Source organism: Monodelphis domestica, chromosome 3 (genome assembly GCF_027887165.1).
Source record: "Monodelphis domestica isolate mMonDom1 chromosome 3, mMonDom1.pri, whole genome shotgun sequence".
In the NCBI taxonomy this organism is placed as follows: domain Eukaryota; kingdom Metazoa; phylum Chordata; class Mammalia; order Didelphimorphia; family Didelphidae; genus Monodelphis; species Monodelphis domestica.
The window spans coordinates 10,676,232-10,693,631 of record NC_077229.1 but is presented as its reverse complement, the minus strand read 5'-3'; the positions used below and the strand labels follow the sequence as shown (position 1 = coordinate 10,693,631).

Sequence of the window (17,400 nt, the reverse complement as noted above, 5' to 3'; positions counted from 1 at the left end):
CATCCAATGTAATCACATAGTCTGTCTCTTAGAGCTACTCCTAGACAGAGTAAACTGCTAACCTGCTTCTCTTCAGCTATCACATAAGGCAAATTGACCAGGAATTGGAATAATTTTAGTCTGAATTCCAATTTTACCATTCAGCCTTGTAGAGTTTATATGGGAGTTTGCTTTGTTACATACTGAGTCTCTGCTATGTAAATCAGATTTTCTGCAAAGGGAATTGATACAGGACAAAGTACACAACTAAGGCCTGACCATGAGCACAAATGTCAATATTGCTTTTCAGAGTTCAAAGAAGAAATCCAGTTCTACTTCTCTTGGAAGCCACCAATTCAGAAAAATGGATCTGAAGAAACAAAAACAAACCCCTCCTATATTACTTGTAAAGGATCAGAATACTCCAGATGCCACTAAAATAAAAGAATTCCATAATTCCATAAATTCCATCAAGACATTTCTAATTCTAATTCAGTTACAGCTGTACCCTGGGCATACTTCTGTCATCTAAATATAATGAACTTTCAGTTTCAGGCCTCAGTTTAGATTGGGCTATTGTATTCAGCAGCCTGGACTGTTCTACCTTTCATGAACATGGAACTACTGCCAAGAAGATTTGAGGAAAATGTAAAATTCACCCACGTCCTGGAGGGAGAAGACCAGATAATATATTTTCCACAGATGTGGGAAGTGAGAAGATTAAAACACCTCATGGAAGAAGAAAAAACAATGGTCCCTTAAATGGCTGATTTCACCTGTTCTTAGATGGGCAAATGTAGAGAAGGAAATAGGAGCTTTCATTCCTGTGGATGGGACAGATCTTCTCCTTGTCAAATATCAGTTTGCCCAATAGAACTAACTGCCCAAGGAGAGAAAAGATGCAACAGAACTTTTGCTTTAGGTTACTAACTTAATTCAAGGGGGCCTGGAATTTAAGGACATTCTTTAATTCTACTGCTTAAGTATTAGCTTAAGATCGGGACAAAAGAAGCAAGATAATAAAATGTTGGGCTCTTTTTTGGGGGATGAGAAAGCAGAGGGGAGATGTTTTCTTTGTTCAGTTTTGAAAGCCAATCAGACATGAGGAAATCTGACAAGAATAAAAAACTGAGAGACAAGTAAAGGGGGAGAGGATCTGTTTTCTCTCACTGCATTGACCTGTCTTTGTATTTTATTTATGGGGGCCATTTTTTAATGGGCAAGGGAGAAAGGAGCCCACATAGATAAAAAGGCACTTACTGATAAGGCTTGCAGGCTTTGTTAGGAGGACTTTCAAACAGTTCTGCTCCTGTTACCCTGTTCACTTCAACTGAGAACAAGGTTAAAAAAATCCCAATCAGCAGGTCGCCATCTCTGGAAACAATGGGATTAATCTGGTGGAAGCAGGAGAGATTCTTTGTCCTGTTTCCAGAGCCTGGAAGCTGCAGCAGCAGAAATATAACAAGGAAAGAAAGCAGCTGAGAAATATTTTTTTGAATATGGGGTAACATCTCTCTGAAAATGAGTCAGAGTTTCAAGCATGGGGAAACCAACGAATCACTGGGACTAGAGCAAAGCACTCTGTCTTAGAAATGAATTGATGAGGAATTGGCCAGCAATAGAAATGACTTCTTATGTAGATGGCCTGGCTCTGGACTGCCTACCACATCTGAGGAAATATAATGCACAATAAGCCAAGCCCATGTTCAAGTCAGTGCATATGGTGCTAGACCAATGGAAGTTTTATAGGTTCACCATGTTTACTAATGAACTCTGTCTCATATCTTGTTAGATGTGGATGGGTACCAGTCCTCCTACTTTAAATCTCCGCAGAGAAGTCTTCATCCATGAAACACTCTGGAGACCATATAGCCCAGAGCAGCTCCAGCTGAGCCTCTGCATCCAAAGGAAAACATTGATGTAAAATTATGTTTGGGACGTTCTTTCCCTTGTTCCCAGAAGAGGACAACAGCATAGAAATTCTTTGTAGGAAAACAATTTCTGTATCCTAAGTTCAGCAACTGGCCTGTGATAACCAAACCTTATGAAAAATTTCATTGCAGGTGACAAGATAAAAAAACCTAGAAATTTCTACGACATGACTGATTGCCTTGATAGTCTTCAACTTCCCCACAGCAGGAGCAACATAAGCCAGGTCTCACACACCAGATTCAGTGTAATTTACTCTGAATATCTATTATAATATGTACAATACTTATATACCCCCTTTACTCCTTATCCCCTCTTTGGACAAGATATTAGCATCACAGTCTCAGAGACAAAGTAGACAAAATGGACCTCAGAGGTTACTTAGTCCAATAAGATTATGACAAAATTCCTCCTTTCAGTGACTAGCATTATAGACACATGCAGACTCATATCCTCTCCCTTTGTAAGGCTAAATGCCTGACTTTGGGAATACATTTGTCAATGGAAGTAAAGAATTTAGAGTTGCAAGAGAGTCTGCAAGTAATCAAATTTAGTGTCTTCTTTTCATAGATGAAGAAACTGATGACCAAGAAAATAAAATGACTTTCCTGTATTTATATGATATTGTGAGGATGAATTCTGGTCTTTCGACTCGAGCTAAACACTCATTCTCCTACCCATTACTATACCCAACAGAAGTGCACAAGCCTAGCTCATCCACTCAGTGCATGCAGGTGGACCTGCATGTATTCCTTTATCCCTTCTACTCCCTACTCCTGACACTGTGGGACTGGTTAGATGGATTTTACTTTCAGAGATCAGCAGAGTTATGTTACCTGAGAGGTCATTAAGCATAAGACATTAAAGATGTAACTAATTATTCTGCCAAATAGGATTAAAATTGACAGTGGAAGAGAAGGAATATAAACCTTTGGAGAGACTGAAGTCATGGGTAGAGACACCAACCTCTCAAAATTTTCACAGATCATGGGCATCCCATTAGCCTGGGGGAGGAAGGACAAACAAAGTGGCATGAATTAATGATTGGATGAATGAATGAATGAAAATTGAATTTTTTTTACTCACTCTGTTACATGACGGTAACAAATACCAGAGCAAAGAACAACTTTGCTCTCAAGAAACTTATATTCAAATTGGGGCAGACCACACACATAAGGGAGTGATGGCCAGGGAAGTATATTTTACTCTGAAAAATTAAAGTAATGGCAAGTACAGACACAGGGAAGTAGACTGACGCATCTCTCCAGAAATGACAGAACTGAATTGATTATACTCAGAACTAGAAAATGAGGTGAAAATGACTAGCAAGTGAAGTGGTGTGGTTGGCTAGGAGCCTGAATACAGTGAGTAAATAAGCTAACCAGGAAGTCAGGTTTACATGGTGGAAGTTCAACTCAGAAATATTTAAGTCCCTTACCTGGCTTTTGAGGGGATCAATAAGAGAAGCAGGACTTTCCCCCCAATCAAGTGTAGCTGAGTTAATGTAATAGAGAATTTCAAAACTTCACTTTTTCCTGTTCAAGGAAATCCACAGGCAGATGTTCCTCACATCTGGGAAAACTGCTAGTGATCTTGACATGTGAAAGAAAGAAAGAAAGAAAGAAAGAAAGAAAGAAAGAAAGGAAGGAAGGAAGAGGAGGAAAGTAGGAAAGAAAGATAGATCAATGGATAGATAGATAAATAGATAGGTAGACAGATCAATATTACCAATAAAGTCCAGTAGCAAGAGATCGAGAATTTCCATTTAAAACAACTCTAAAATACCTGTGATCTAACTGCCAGGATGTATCCAGAAACTATATAAACACAATTACAAAATATTTTTCCTACTAATAAAGTCATATATAAATAATTAGAAAAACATTAGTTTCTCACGAGTAAGCTGAGCTAATATAATAGAAAGGATAATTTTACATAAATTAATTTACCTATCAGTTCATTTCATGCCAAAAAGTTACCCAAAATGTATTTCACAGGACTAGGAAAAATAAAATTCATCTGGAAAAAAAGGTTAAGAATATCAAGTCAATTAATGAAAAACTCATGAAGGTAGGTGATCTATTTCTACCAGATCTCAAATTATTCAATAAACCAGTAATGATTAAACCAATATGGTATTGACTAATCAACAGAACAGCAGATCAGTGAAATAGATTAGGTGCTCAATAAATAATAGAAAGTGGCAATTGGAATCTAGTGTTTGACAAACCAAAAAATCCAAGGTTTGGGACAAGAACTCACTATTTAACAAAAACTGATGAGAAAACGAAAACAGTATGGCAGGAGCTTCAATGACTGACCAAGCTCTATGCACACCATAGTGCCTGCCTCAGTTATGTGATAAAGAATGAATGCTTTGCAACCAACTGAGTGGTGCATAAGTCAGAGTGAGTGATTGGCAGGAGCATGTGACTAAGGGTCACATGGGAGCCTGAGGCTGGAGATCTGGGAAAGATTCTATGCCCCAACAGATTTCATCTTATCTCCTGGTAGGACCTTGGTTGAAGACTTGGAGAAAAAGAGGTTTCTGGCTTTCTCCTAATAACACCTGAAGAAAGAAATCCTTGAATCTGACTGCTGGCAGCTTGGATAAAGAAGATTGAAGGCACACTTTACCTTTGGACCTGTTTGGACACTAATCAACTAAAGATCCTGGCTCATTTGATTGAACTCCTTGTGTGAGATTTGGCTATGTTGAAGAAGCATGCATGCAAAGGACAGAAAAACTGAGATTGGATCATCTGTCAGTCAAAGGGAACATTCCATCTGGAATGTTACTGGGAAAGACAATTGGAGCCAAGTCATTCTGAACTGGGCTGGGAGGCTTTTGGACTAAACTTTTTGGGCTTCTGACAGAGTGGGGGAGAAGAAACTGAGGCTTTGGCTGGTGGATGATGGTGGAGAAGAACCTATTTGTGTCTCTGGACTTGAATTAATCAAGTTAGACGTTACCTGGCTGATTGACAACAGAAGAAAGAAGACATACAGCCGTCCTCCTATCTCTTTGACTGTCCCTGCTAGTGACTGATTGCCATTTCCCCAATATCCTCCTAGCCCTCATTTTAGAGAATAGGGAAACCTAGCCCTCTCACCTTATCCTCCATCCTTTCTTGTCTTCCCCAATAAACCCTTACTTGAGTTAAAGAAGAGAAAAGAGTATTTTCTCTAAAGCATAATAGTTCATATTGAGGGAAACTGAAGAAGGGGCAGGGGAAGCTGAAAGGTTTCTGAAGAGAGGGTGGAAAGTAGGGATGAGGGTAGGCAAAATCTTGATCCATTAGTTTATCATATACAATCAATATATACCCTCTGAATTACTATCTGTTACAGCTATTGGGGAAAATTACTGCTTAGCTTAATAAGATAGTTTTAGATAGTTTATAGACATTAGATTGTAAAATAACCTGTAGATTTTCTCCTAAACCCCTGTTCCTTCCTCCTCTTCCCAACCCATAAATCTGAATTATTGATACGTTCCATTTTGTTCATTCTTCACCAAATTCCTATCATAACAGTTACCTTTGTGGTCATTGGAATGAAATTTTCTCATCTGTTCATTCTGTAAGGGGAAGTCTTTGCATATTTGGGGTAGACAGCCCCCTAAATCACTGATGAATTTGAGGCCTGTTTTTAACTCGTCATCTGGTTTATCCAGCCTGCTGAGATGGGTTTACCACAGTGTGACCACTGTGCATCCTACTTCTTCTTGGAGCAATAGGTGAGTGTTGGATGAAAAGTAGACACCAAAAGTGGATGAGCAGCTCTGAGAAGGACTCCCTAAGCCCTCACACAAGAAGTACTAGTCCTCTCTGAACATCCAAATGCCCTTCTCTGCCAATAACTCTCTGCTAGTTGAGAATGGGAACAGCAAGGCCATAGACCAGAGAAGAGTACTGAGAAGTAGGGCTGGTTTGAATGCCTAAGGCTGTTGCTCAAGGAATAGTTCTACCTTTGTGTGGGGTGAATAGAACAGCCATTAGGGTTCTTCCTCTGGCTGTGAGGTCCCTGAGATTTCCTTACAAAGGTGGGTTGAATATGAGTCTGGCAGTCAGATGGTGACACTTTGGGACTGCTCCTGGAAAGGCAGTGGGAGCATAAGGAACCTGATGATTTCAGCTGGGGATGAGTCCAGAAGGCTGAGTTAGTGTCTGCTCTTCCTTTGTCATTACTCATCTCCTCAGGTCTTTGAAATTGTTCCCAAAACAAAATGATGTAATTTACCATTTTAATGCTGTTAAAAGAAGGTATAATGACCATCTGCTTTGCTGTTGCACCCTAGGGACACAGGACCTTTCCATCTGACTTGTGGCTAAACCTTCCAGGACCATGTCAGCTCTATAAGCACAGAAGCCTTTCCCTTTTGGATCTCCAGACCTTACCAAAAAGCTAGCACAGTAACCATTTAATAAATGCTTTTTAGTCCATTGACTCATTCCTTGTGACTTTTATTAGATTCCTGTGGTAGAGGTCTAAGAGGTAAAGACTTCTTTGTCAGAATCTGTCCACTTGATCTAAATGTTTGAATATATGAGGCAAATCATCTTGAGGACACATATTACCTTCTCTAGACTGATGGTACTCCTAATTGTAGACATGACCTCTGTAAATATGTTGGTGGCCCTTGATGACATCATTCTCTCTGGGAAAACTTGGGCAGAACATGAGGAAAGAAGATGAAAGTGTTAAATCAGCTAGAAATAAATGGCTTAAGACATCTCAGTATTATCAGCACTGTGAAGAGACCATATTATGGATTTGTGTTAGATTGAATCACAGCAAGGTGTGAACACTGGTCCAGAGTAACAAAGTGTCTCAGATTTTGATATAACCAAAGACCCCTTGAGATCCCAGGACTTTCTTATACATTTGAGGTTATTCTTTACTATTTGACAATCCTGCTTAAACTAATCTACTTATTCATTCCATTTAAATTATCAAAAATATTTTATTGAACTAGGAAAAGTAATAACAAAATTCATTTGAAAAAGAAAAGGTCAAGAATACTAAAGGCAATAATAAAAATATGTAAAGAAGAAGGCCTAAAAGTACTAGATTTTGAACTATATTATAAAGTAGTAATTATAAAAACTATTTAGTTCTGGCTAAGAAATAGAAAAGTAGTTTAGTGAAACAGAATAGGCACATAACAAACAATTGTAAAGATTATAGTAGGGGGCAGCTAGATGGCTGAGTGAATAGAGAGCTAGGTCTAGAGACAGGAGGTCCTGGGTTCAAATGTGGCCTCAGATATTTCCTAGCTGTGTGACCCCAGGCAACTTAAGCCCAGTTGTCTAACCCTTACCATTCTTCTGCCTTGGAACAAATACTTAGTATTTATTCTTAGATGGCAGGGAAGGTTTTTTTTTTTTTAACAGATTAGAGTAACAAGGTAAAGATCCACGTTTTTGGAATAAGAATTCATTATTTGGTAAAAATTGTTGGGAAAACTGGAAAGCAATCTGACAGGAACTACATGTAGATCAATGTCGGTCAGAATGTATACATGACATAGGCATAAAGAGAGACATCATAAACAAATGGGAAGAACAGGGAACATATTATCCAGCAGATTTATTGTTAGGAGAATTTATAATTTTGTACAAATAAAATTAATATAGCCCACGTTAGAAGGAAAGCTATAAGTTGGGGGAAATTTTTAAAGGCAGTTTCTCAGTTAGTGGTAACATAATAGGAGTCATCCCCCAATCATGAATGGTCAAAAGATATAGATGGCTTTTGACTGAAGAAATCAAAGCTATATATACCTACATGAAAAATTCTCTAAGTCATTATGGATTATAAAAAGGAAAATCAAAATAATTCTGATATATCATCTCATATTACTCAGACTGATTATGATGAATATTGGAGACTATATGGAAAAATGAGGAAACTAATTCATTGTAGGTGGAACTGTAAACTGATCCAACCATTTTGGAGACAATATGTGATTATACTCAAAGACTCAGCAACACCACTATTAGGTTTATTTCATAAGTTGATCAGGAAAAAAAGGAAAGAACCCATATGTTCTAAAATATTTATAGCAGCTTTCTTTGTGGTGGCAAAGAACTGGAAGGTGAAGGAATGTCCATTGATTGGGGAACTGATAAACAAGTAATAGTATATGATTGTAATGAATTATTATTGTGCCATAAGAAATGACAAGTATAGAGGGAAAGAGGCAGAGTCAAGATGGAGGCATAGCTACAGGCAGCGAAAGTTCAGACATCTGAAAACCCTTCCTTACCAATTAGAAACTAAATGCTCCTAAGGGACTTAAAATCAAACCTAACAACAGGACAGAGCCAAGGAACCTTCCTGCTGGACTCAATTTAAAAGGTACACTCCCCAAAAGCCTGAATTTGAGAACACTCGGGTTTAAGGGGAAGGAAGAAGGAAGGTCCCAGGATCCCTCCTCCACCTAGAGCACTGAGCCTCCAGCAGTACCTGGAACCTCTGGGCAGGCAAGGGTGCTGGTCTGGAGGGAGTACCTTTCAGGCAAAGCTGTGCCAGGCTCAGAGCATCTCACATAGGCAGTGGAGAAGCAATTGGAGAATAAGTGCAGAGCAGGCAGCCTAGTTGCAGCAGTGGAGACACTCCATATTGCTCCTCCCTTCCTGAGATTTTGCTCAGGGCACTCCCAGCTCTTCAACTCAGCTGGGCTTAATCTCATCAAAGTCTTAAGAGGGCAGGGAAGCTCAAGCTCCAACACTCCTCCCCCACAGACTGATCTGAGTGCCTTGCTAAGCTCCAAGGGGGAAGGCTGACAGAAAAGCCCCAAACCACAGATCCAACACACAATGAGAGGGGCAAGAGTGCAGGCAACAACAGGGGGAAAAGAAGGGGCCAATATGAGCAAACAACAGAAAAAGAAATTACAATTAACAGCTTCTACCCAGGCAATGAACAAAGAGCAAATGCAACAGAGAAGGATGAAGGAACACCAAGCAAAAACACAAAAACTCCAGCAAATTGGACACAGGCTTTGGAAGAACTCAAAATACAATTCAAAGCACAATCAAGAGAGGCTGAAGACAACTGGGAAAAGAACTTAAAAGCAAGATAAGTCATTTGGAAACAGAGGCACTTGAACTAAAACAAGAAAATAGTGTCTTGAAAACCAAAATTAATTAGTTTGAAAATGAGGCAAAGGAGATTAAAGATAAGGCAAAGAAAATGAAAGATGAGGCAAAGAAGATGAAAGATGACCCTAAAGAAAATCAGACCAGAAGGAGAATGACCAAAAAGCCAGGAATGAAATCCAGTCTTTAAAAACCAGAATACAACAATTAGAAGCAAGCAACTTAACAAGGCATCAGGAAACTATAAAACAAAGCCAAAAGAATGAAAAAATTGAGGAAAATATGAAGCATCTCATTCACAAAACAGAAGTTTTAGAAAATTGTTCCAGGAGAGACAACTTAAGAATCATTGGTCTACCAGAAGACCATGAGAAAAGAAAAAGCCTGGGCATCATCCTACAGGAAACTATCCAAGAAAACTGCCCCAATATTCTAAAACAAGAGGGAAAAGTGGAGATGGAAAGAATCGACACATCATCTCCTGTATTTAACCCCTAACTGACAACATCCAGGAATGTTATAGCCAAATTCAAGAAATATCAGACCAAAGAAAAAATATTACAAGCTGCTAAGAAGAAGTCATTCAGATACCAATGAACTACAGTGAGAATAACACACAGGATCTGGCTTCATCTACACTGAAGGACAGAAAGGCATGGAATTTGATATTCCAGAAAGCAAGGGAACTAGGTTTACAACCAAGAATCAACTACCCAGAAAAACTGACTATATTCTTACAGGGGAAAATATGGTCATTTAACAAAATAGAAGAATTCCAAGCATTTGTAAATGAAACAGAAAATGTGATGCCCAAGCATAGAACTCAAGAGAATCATCAAAAGGTAACTAAGAAAGGGGGAAAAAAGAAAAACAAAACAAAACAAAACAAAACAAAAACAACTTTTTTTGAGATGCAATAAATTAAAATGATATGTATCCCTATAAGGAAAGAGGACATTGGTAACTCTTAAAAATTGTTATTATCACCTGGGTAGCTAGAAGAATTATACTTAGAGCAAACAGTGACAAACTGTATAGGATGAAATGCCAAGACATAAATAGGTATACAGATATATGCATGCCTAAATATATATGTATATGTGTATATATACATCTATACAACTACAGCTAAAAAAAGAGGTTAATACTAAGAGAAATGGGAAAAGAAAAAATGGAGTAAATTTATATGTCACAAAGAAACATATGGTGCGGGGGGGGGGGGGAAGAACATCAATACATTGAAAGGGTAAAGATGTTGGAGATAGGAAATGCTCAATTCTTATGTGCATTGAAATTGACCCAAAGAGGGAAGAACAGTCCAATACATTGGAGCAGTGAATTTATTTGTGCCCTATAGCGAAATAGGAGGTTACAAATGGACTGGTTTGGAGGGAAGCAATACAAGGGAGGGAGAGGGTGGGGGGGTAGTTTAAAAAGACTGTAAAGAAAATAAGAGGAGAATAAGAAGGGAGGGGGGTAGAAAGGGAAGTAAAATGAGGGTGGGAATTAGGGGGACTGATTAAAAACAAAACATTGGTGAGGAAGGAAATAGTGAAAGAAGAAAAGGCAGGACTAAGAGTAGAAATCAAAATGCTGGGAAATACACAGCTGGTAATAATAACTCTGAATCTGAATGGAATGAACTCACCCATAAAACACAAGTGAATAGCAGACTGGATTAGAAGCCAAAATCCTACCATATGCTGTCTACAAGAAACACATATGAGGAAGGTAGACATACATAGGGTAAAAGTAAGAGGATGGAGCCAAATCTATTGGGCATCAACTGATAAAAAGAAGGCAGGAGTCGCAATCATGATATCTGTCAAAGCCAAAATAAAAATAGATCTAGTCAAAAGAGATAGGGTAAGAAATTACATCCTGATAAAAGGCAGTATAGACAATTAGGAAACATCAGTCCTCAACATGTATGCACCAAATGGCATAACATCCAGATTTCTAAAGGAGAAACTAGTGGAGCTCAAGGATGAAAAAGATAGAAAAACTATAGTAGTGGGAGACCTGCACCTTCCTCTATCAGAACTAGATAAATCAAACCAAAAAATAAGAAAGAGGTAAGAGAAGTGAAGGAAATCTTAGAAAAATTAGAGTTAGTAGATATGTGGAGAAAAATAAATAGGGATAAAAAGGAATACACCTTCTTTTCAGCAGCACATGGTACATTTACAAAGATTGGCCATGTATTAGGGCATAAAACATTGCAAGCACGTATAAAAGAGGAGAAATAGTAAATGCAACATTCTCAGATCACAATGCAATGAAATTAATAATTACTAAAGGTACATGGAGAAGCAAATCAAAAATTAATTGGAAATTAAACAATATGATTCCGCAAAACCAGTTGGTTAAGAACAAATCATAGAAATAATTAATAATTTCATTGAAGAAAATGACAATGATGAGACATCCTTTCAAAAATCTATGGCATGCAGCCAAAGCAATACTCAGGGGGAAATTTATATCCTTGAGTTCATATATTAATAAATTAGGGAGGGCATAAGTGAATTGGGCAAGCGAATTAAAAAACTAGAAAGTGAACAAATTAAAACTCCTCAGATGAAGAATAAATTAGAGATCCTAAAAATCAAAGGAGAAATTAATAAAATTGAAAGTCAAAGAATTATTGATTTAATAAAGAAGACTAGAAGCTGATACTTTGAAAAAACAAATAAAATAGACAAAGTACTGGTCAATCTAATTAAAAAAGGGAAAGAAGAAAACCAAATTGACAGTATCCAAGATGAAAATGAGACCTCACCTCCAATCAAGAGGAAATTAAGGCAATCATTAAAAACTATTATGCCCAATTATATGGCAATAAATATGGCAATCTAGGTGGTATGGATGAATATTTACAAAAATATAAATTGCCTAGACCAACAGAGGAAGAAATAGACTACCTAAACAACCCCATATCAGAAAAAGAAATTGAACAAGTCATCAAAGAACTCCCTAAGAAAAAATCCCCAGGTTCAGATGGATACACAAATGAATTCTATTAAACATTCAAAGAACAACTAATCCCAATATTATACAAACTATTTGTCATAATAAGCAAAGAAGTTCTACAAAGTTCCTTTTATGACAAAAATATGGTACTGATTCCAAAGCCAGGCAGATCAAAACCAGAGAAAGAAAACTACAGACCAATCTCCTTAATGAATATAGATGCAAAAATCTTAAATAGGATACTAGCAAAAAAGACTCCAGCAAGTGATCACAAGGCTTATTCATTATGACCAGGTAGGATTTATGCAGGAATGCAAGGATGGTTCAATATTAGGGAAACCATCCACATAATTGACAATATTAAGAATAAAACTGACAAATATCACATGATTATCTCAATAGATACAGAAAAAGTCCTTAGGAAAAATACTACAACCATTCCTATTGAAAACACTAGAAAGCATAGGAATAGAAGGGCCTTTCCTAAAAATAATAAACAGTATGTATCTAAAACCATCAGCAAACATCATCTGCAATGGGGATAAACTAGATGCATTACCAAAAAGATCAGTGAAACAAGGATGCCCATTATCACTTCTATTATTCAACATTGTACCAGAAACACTAGCAGTAGAAATTAAAGAAGAAAAAGAAATTGGAGGTATTAAAATGGGCAATGAGGAAACCAAGCTATCACTCTTTGAATATGATATAATGGTCTACTTAAAGATCCCTAGAGAATCAACTCAAAAGCTAGTGGAAATACTCAACAACTTTAGCAAAGTTGCAGGATACAAAATAAACCCACATAAGTCATCAGCATTTCTATATATTTCCAACACATCTCAGTCACAAGAATTAGAAAGAGAAATTCCATTTAAAATCACCGAAGACAATACAAAATACTTAGGAATCTATCTGCCAATACAAACAGAGAAACTATATGAACACAACTGCAAAACACTGTCCACACAATTAAAACTAGATCTAAACAACTGGAAAAACATCGATTGCTCATGGGTAGGATGAGCTAACATAATAAAAATGACAATCCTACTCAAATTAATTTACTTATTTAGCTCCATACCCATTGAACTATCAGAAAACTTTTTTTACTGAATTAGAAAAAACCATAACAAAGTTCATTTGGAAGAACAAAAGATCAAGGATATCCAGGGAAATCATGAAAAAATGCAAAGGAAGGAGGCCTTGCAGCCCCAGATCTCAAATTATACTATAAAGCAGTGGTTATCAAAACAATTTGGTACTGGCTGAGAGACAGAAAGGAGAATCAGTGGAATAGATTTGGGGTAAGCGACCTCAGCAAGACAGTCTATGATAAACCCAAAGATCCCAGCTTTTGGGACAAAAATCCACTATTTGATAAAAACTTCTGGGAATTTGGAAGGCAGTATGCGAGACATTTTGTTCGGATCAACATCTCACACCCTACGTTAAGATAAACTCAGAATGGGTGAATGACTTGAATATAAAAAAGGAAACTATAAGTAAATTAGGTGAACACAGAATAGTATACATGTTAGTTCTTTGGGAAAGGAAGGATTTTAAAATAAAGCAAGTGCTAGAGAAAAAAATCACCAAATGTAAAATCAATAATTTTGATTACATTAAATTAAAACATTTTTGTAAAAACAAAACCAGTGCAATCAAAATTAGAAGAGAAGCAACAAATTGAGAAACAATCTTCATAACAAAAACCTCTGACAAAGGTCTAATTACTCAAATTTTTGAAGAGCTAAATCAATTGTACAAAAAAATCAAGCCATTTTCCAATCGATAAATGGACAAGGGACATGAATAGGCAATTTTCAGTTAAAGAAATCAAAACTATTAATAAACACATGAAAAAGTGTTCTAAATCTCTTATAATCATAGAGATGCAAATCAAAGCAACTCTGAGATATCACCTCACACCTAGCAGATTGGCTAACATGACAGCAATGGGAAGTAATGAATGCTGGAGGGGATGTGGCAAAGTTGAGACATTAATGCATTGCTGGTGGAGTTGTGAATTGATCTAACCATTCTGGAGGGTAATTTGGAACTATTCCCAAAGGGTGATAAGACAGTCTGCCCTTTGATCCAGCCATAGCATTGCTGGGTTTGTACCCAAAGGAGATAATAAGGAAAAATACTTGTACAAGAATATTCATAGCTGTGTTCTTTGTGTTGGCAAAAAATTGGAAAATGAGGGGATGCCCTATGCTTGGGGAATGACTGAAAAAATTGTGATATATGTTGGTGATGGAATACTATTGTGCTCAAAGGTGAACTGGAATGACCTCCAGGAATTGATGCAGAGCTAAAGGAGCAGAACCAGGAGAACATTGTACACTGTGGTACAATTGAATGACTTCTCCATTAGTGGCAATGCAGTGATCCTGAACAACTTGGAGGAATCTATGAGAAAGAACACTATCCACATTCAGAGGAAAAACTATGGGAGTAGAAACACAGAAGAAAAACAATTGCTTGATTACATGGGTCAAGGGGATATGGCTGGGGATGTAGACTCTAAATGAACATCCTAGTGCAAACATCTACAAAATGGAAATAGGTTTTGATCAAGGACACATGTAATACCCAGTGGAATTGTGTGTCAGCTACAGGAAGGGTGGTGGTAGGGAAGGGAAGGAAAGAACATGATTCTCATAACCAAGGAACAATGTTCTAAATTGACTAAATTAATTAATTAAAAAATAAAATGAGCATTAGGAATTAGAATCACCAAAGTTTTTCAGCAAAATCATGGACTGACCTATAATCAAGTGTCATTATCTAGGTTTTCACATCTTCCTTCAAGAAAGGCTCTGGAATTTTTCAGAAATAGCCAAGATATATTCTGTTATTGTCCCAAGATCACTAAATTCTAATTTGGATCTAAAAAAAAGAAATGACAAGTGAGGGGGACTTTAAAGAAGAAGGGACCAGAAATCATCTGCTTTTGGGGACTGAGTTCTGGGTAGCACTTCCTTTTTCCTCTAGTAAGCTGGGCAGCTACAATGCAGTCAGTCCTGACCAGAGGGTAAGTCTATTCCACCCTCTCTCAGTCTTCTTCTTTTGATGAATTTGAAAATCCTCCCTCCTATTACATAGACTTTGAGAAAGTTCTGTTGTAATTTAAATTATATAATTTATTTTCTTGAAAGGAAGGGAGAGAGGGTAGAGGGAAACAGGGAGATCCCTGCTAACTATTCCCTATGGCCACTTTTGATGGTGGGATCAAAAACTATCTTACAGAAATATCACTTTAAGTTCCCCTAAGGGAAATTGTAATCCAAGGTGGTCTTCAGTTTAGGGCAAGAAACTTTCATTCAGCTCATCCAGGCAAACAAGGTTTGAGAAGAATATCTCTCTCATCCAGCTCTTTCCCAGAGTCTTAGATAAGAAGACTGACCAGAATCTCTCTCTGGTCACAGTTTTCCTTTTGTATCTTCATGGAACTCTCTCATTCCCCTGCAAGTTCTGAATGCTCCATTTGCCCCTCCAGACACATTTTCTTCAACTTTGTAGGTCTCCATTGTTTTTGGTAAATTCCTTGTTCACACAAGAAGAGGATCATGAAAAAAAAAACCTGGAAAGATTTATATGAAATGATGCAAAGTGAAGAGAGCAAAACCAGGAGAACGTGGTACACAATAACAATAATAATGTATGATGTATTTCTGGATGGCCTCATGCCACTCTCCCTTGCAGACCATCCTCTCATGCTTATAACCTCTCTTATAACAACTCTGAATGACTTAACTATTAACAACATGGCAAGGATCCAGGACTACTAGTAGGGACTCATGATGATGAAGGATATCCACCATCTCTGAAGGAAGAGATGGTGTCCAAAAAGAAATTGAATCATACCATTCTTCACATTATTTCCTCATAATTTTTTCTCCAATGTAAGAAATGAATCTCATTTCACAACATGATAAGCATGGAAATATGTTTTGTATGATAATATGTATACAGCCAATATCATATTGCCTGCCTTCTTGGGACAGAGAAGGGATAGAAAGGAGGGGAAACTGTATTATAAAATGTCAGAAACCAACTATTGAAAATTGTCATCATTGGGTAACATGAAAAACAATTAAAATAAAAAGATGATGGTGCTTTCAAGGATATCATTTTTCAAATATAGAAAATAGAGTAAAATTTACAAGAATACAAATAATTTTACAATTGATAAATGGCCAAAGTAGATGAACAGACAGTTCTCAGATAAAGAAATGAAAACTATACATGTATATTCACATGGAAAAAATGATCCAAATCAGCATTGATTAGAGAAATAAAAATTTAAAAACAGATTTACCACATCACCTGAAATTGACTCAAATGACCAAAAAGCAAAATGACAGAAGTTGCAGTGGGTGTGGGAAAATTTGGATGCTAATACACTATTGGTAGAGCTGTTAACTGAAACAACTATTCTGGAGAATAACTTGGAACCTCTCCCAAAAGGAAATTAAAATGTATATATATTCTAGCCCAGCAATACCACTACTGTCTGTATTGAAAAAGATTTTAAAAGGGGGGGAGGACCTACTTGTACAAAAATATTTATAGTAGCTCCTTTTGTAGTGGCAAAGAACTGCAGCTAAGGGGAATGTCTGTCAACTGTGAAATTGCTGAACAGGTTAAGGCATACAATTTTAATGTAATACTATTGTGCCATAAGAAATGAAGAGGATTATTTCAGAAAAACCAGGAACAAAATTGTATCAACTGATGCAGAGTGAAGTGAGCACAACCAAGAGAACACTGTACACAGTAACAGCAATATTGTAAAGTCAACAATTCTGAATGACCTTATTGCTGTAAGGGATACAAGGCTCCAGGAGAACTCCAAGGGAGTCATGATGTAAAATGCTTTCCATGACCATAAAAGGAACTAATGGAGTTTGAATGTAGATAAAAGCAGATTATTTCTATTTTATTTCCTTCATGAATATTTTCTTGTAGGTGCGATGTGTTCTCTTTCACAACATGATGCATATAGAAATATGTATTGCTTGCCACCTTTGGAAGGGAAAAGTAGAGAGGGAGGGCAAAAACTGAATCTCAAGATCTCAGAAAACAAATGTTAAAAAAACCGTTTCTTCAGGCAATTGGACAAAACAAATAGTCTTTGGGGGGAAAGAAAGAAAGAAAGAAATGATGGCGTTTTAGTGAACCAGTAGAGGTCCTCATTGGAGCATATATGAGTGAAGAGTAATGAAGCTGAAGGGCAAGAAGCAAGCCTTTGTCTGAAGATGAGCCAAGGCTGGAGTGACTTTTGGAGGGTGTTATAAATAAAAATTAATCTAGAGGCTTATTGCTCGATCTATAAGCATTTATTAGTAAAGAGAAAGAAAGAGAGAAATAGGTTCCAGCCTTTCTAACTTTAGGTAAAAAT

The 17,400-nt window shown here is 37.1% G+C and overlaps 1 protein-coding gene across 1 annotated transcript in view; it reads right to left on the bottom strand.

Annotated features, from left to right (window-relative positions):
• The window catches only part of VN2R544 (vomeronasal 2 receptor 544), a 45,083-nt gene extending 43,668 nt beyond the window's left edge, over positions 1-1,415 (bottom strand). Inside the window, exon 1 of the mRNA NM_001099559.1 lies at positions 1,240-1,415. The gene's annotated coding sequence lies outside the window, so the exon portion shown is untranslated. The remainder of the gene's footprint in view (positions 1-1,239) is intronic.
• Positions 1,416-17,400: the final 15,985 nt, after the last annotated feature.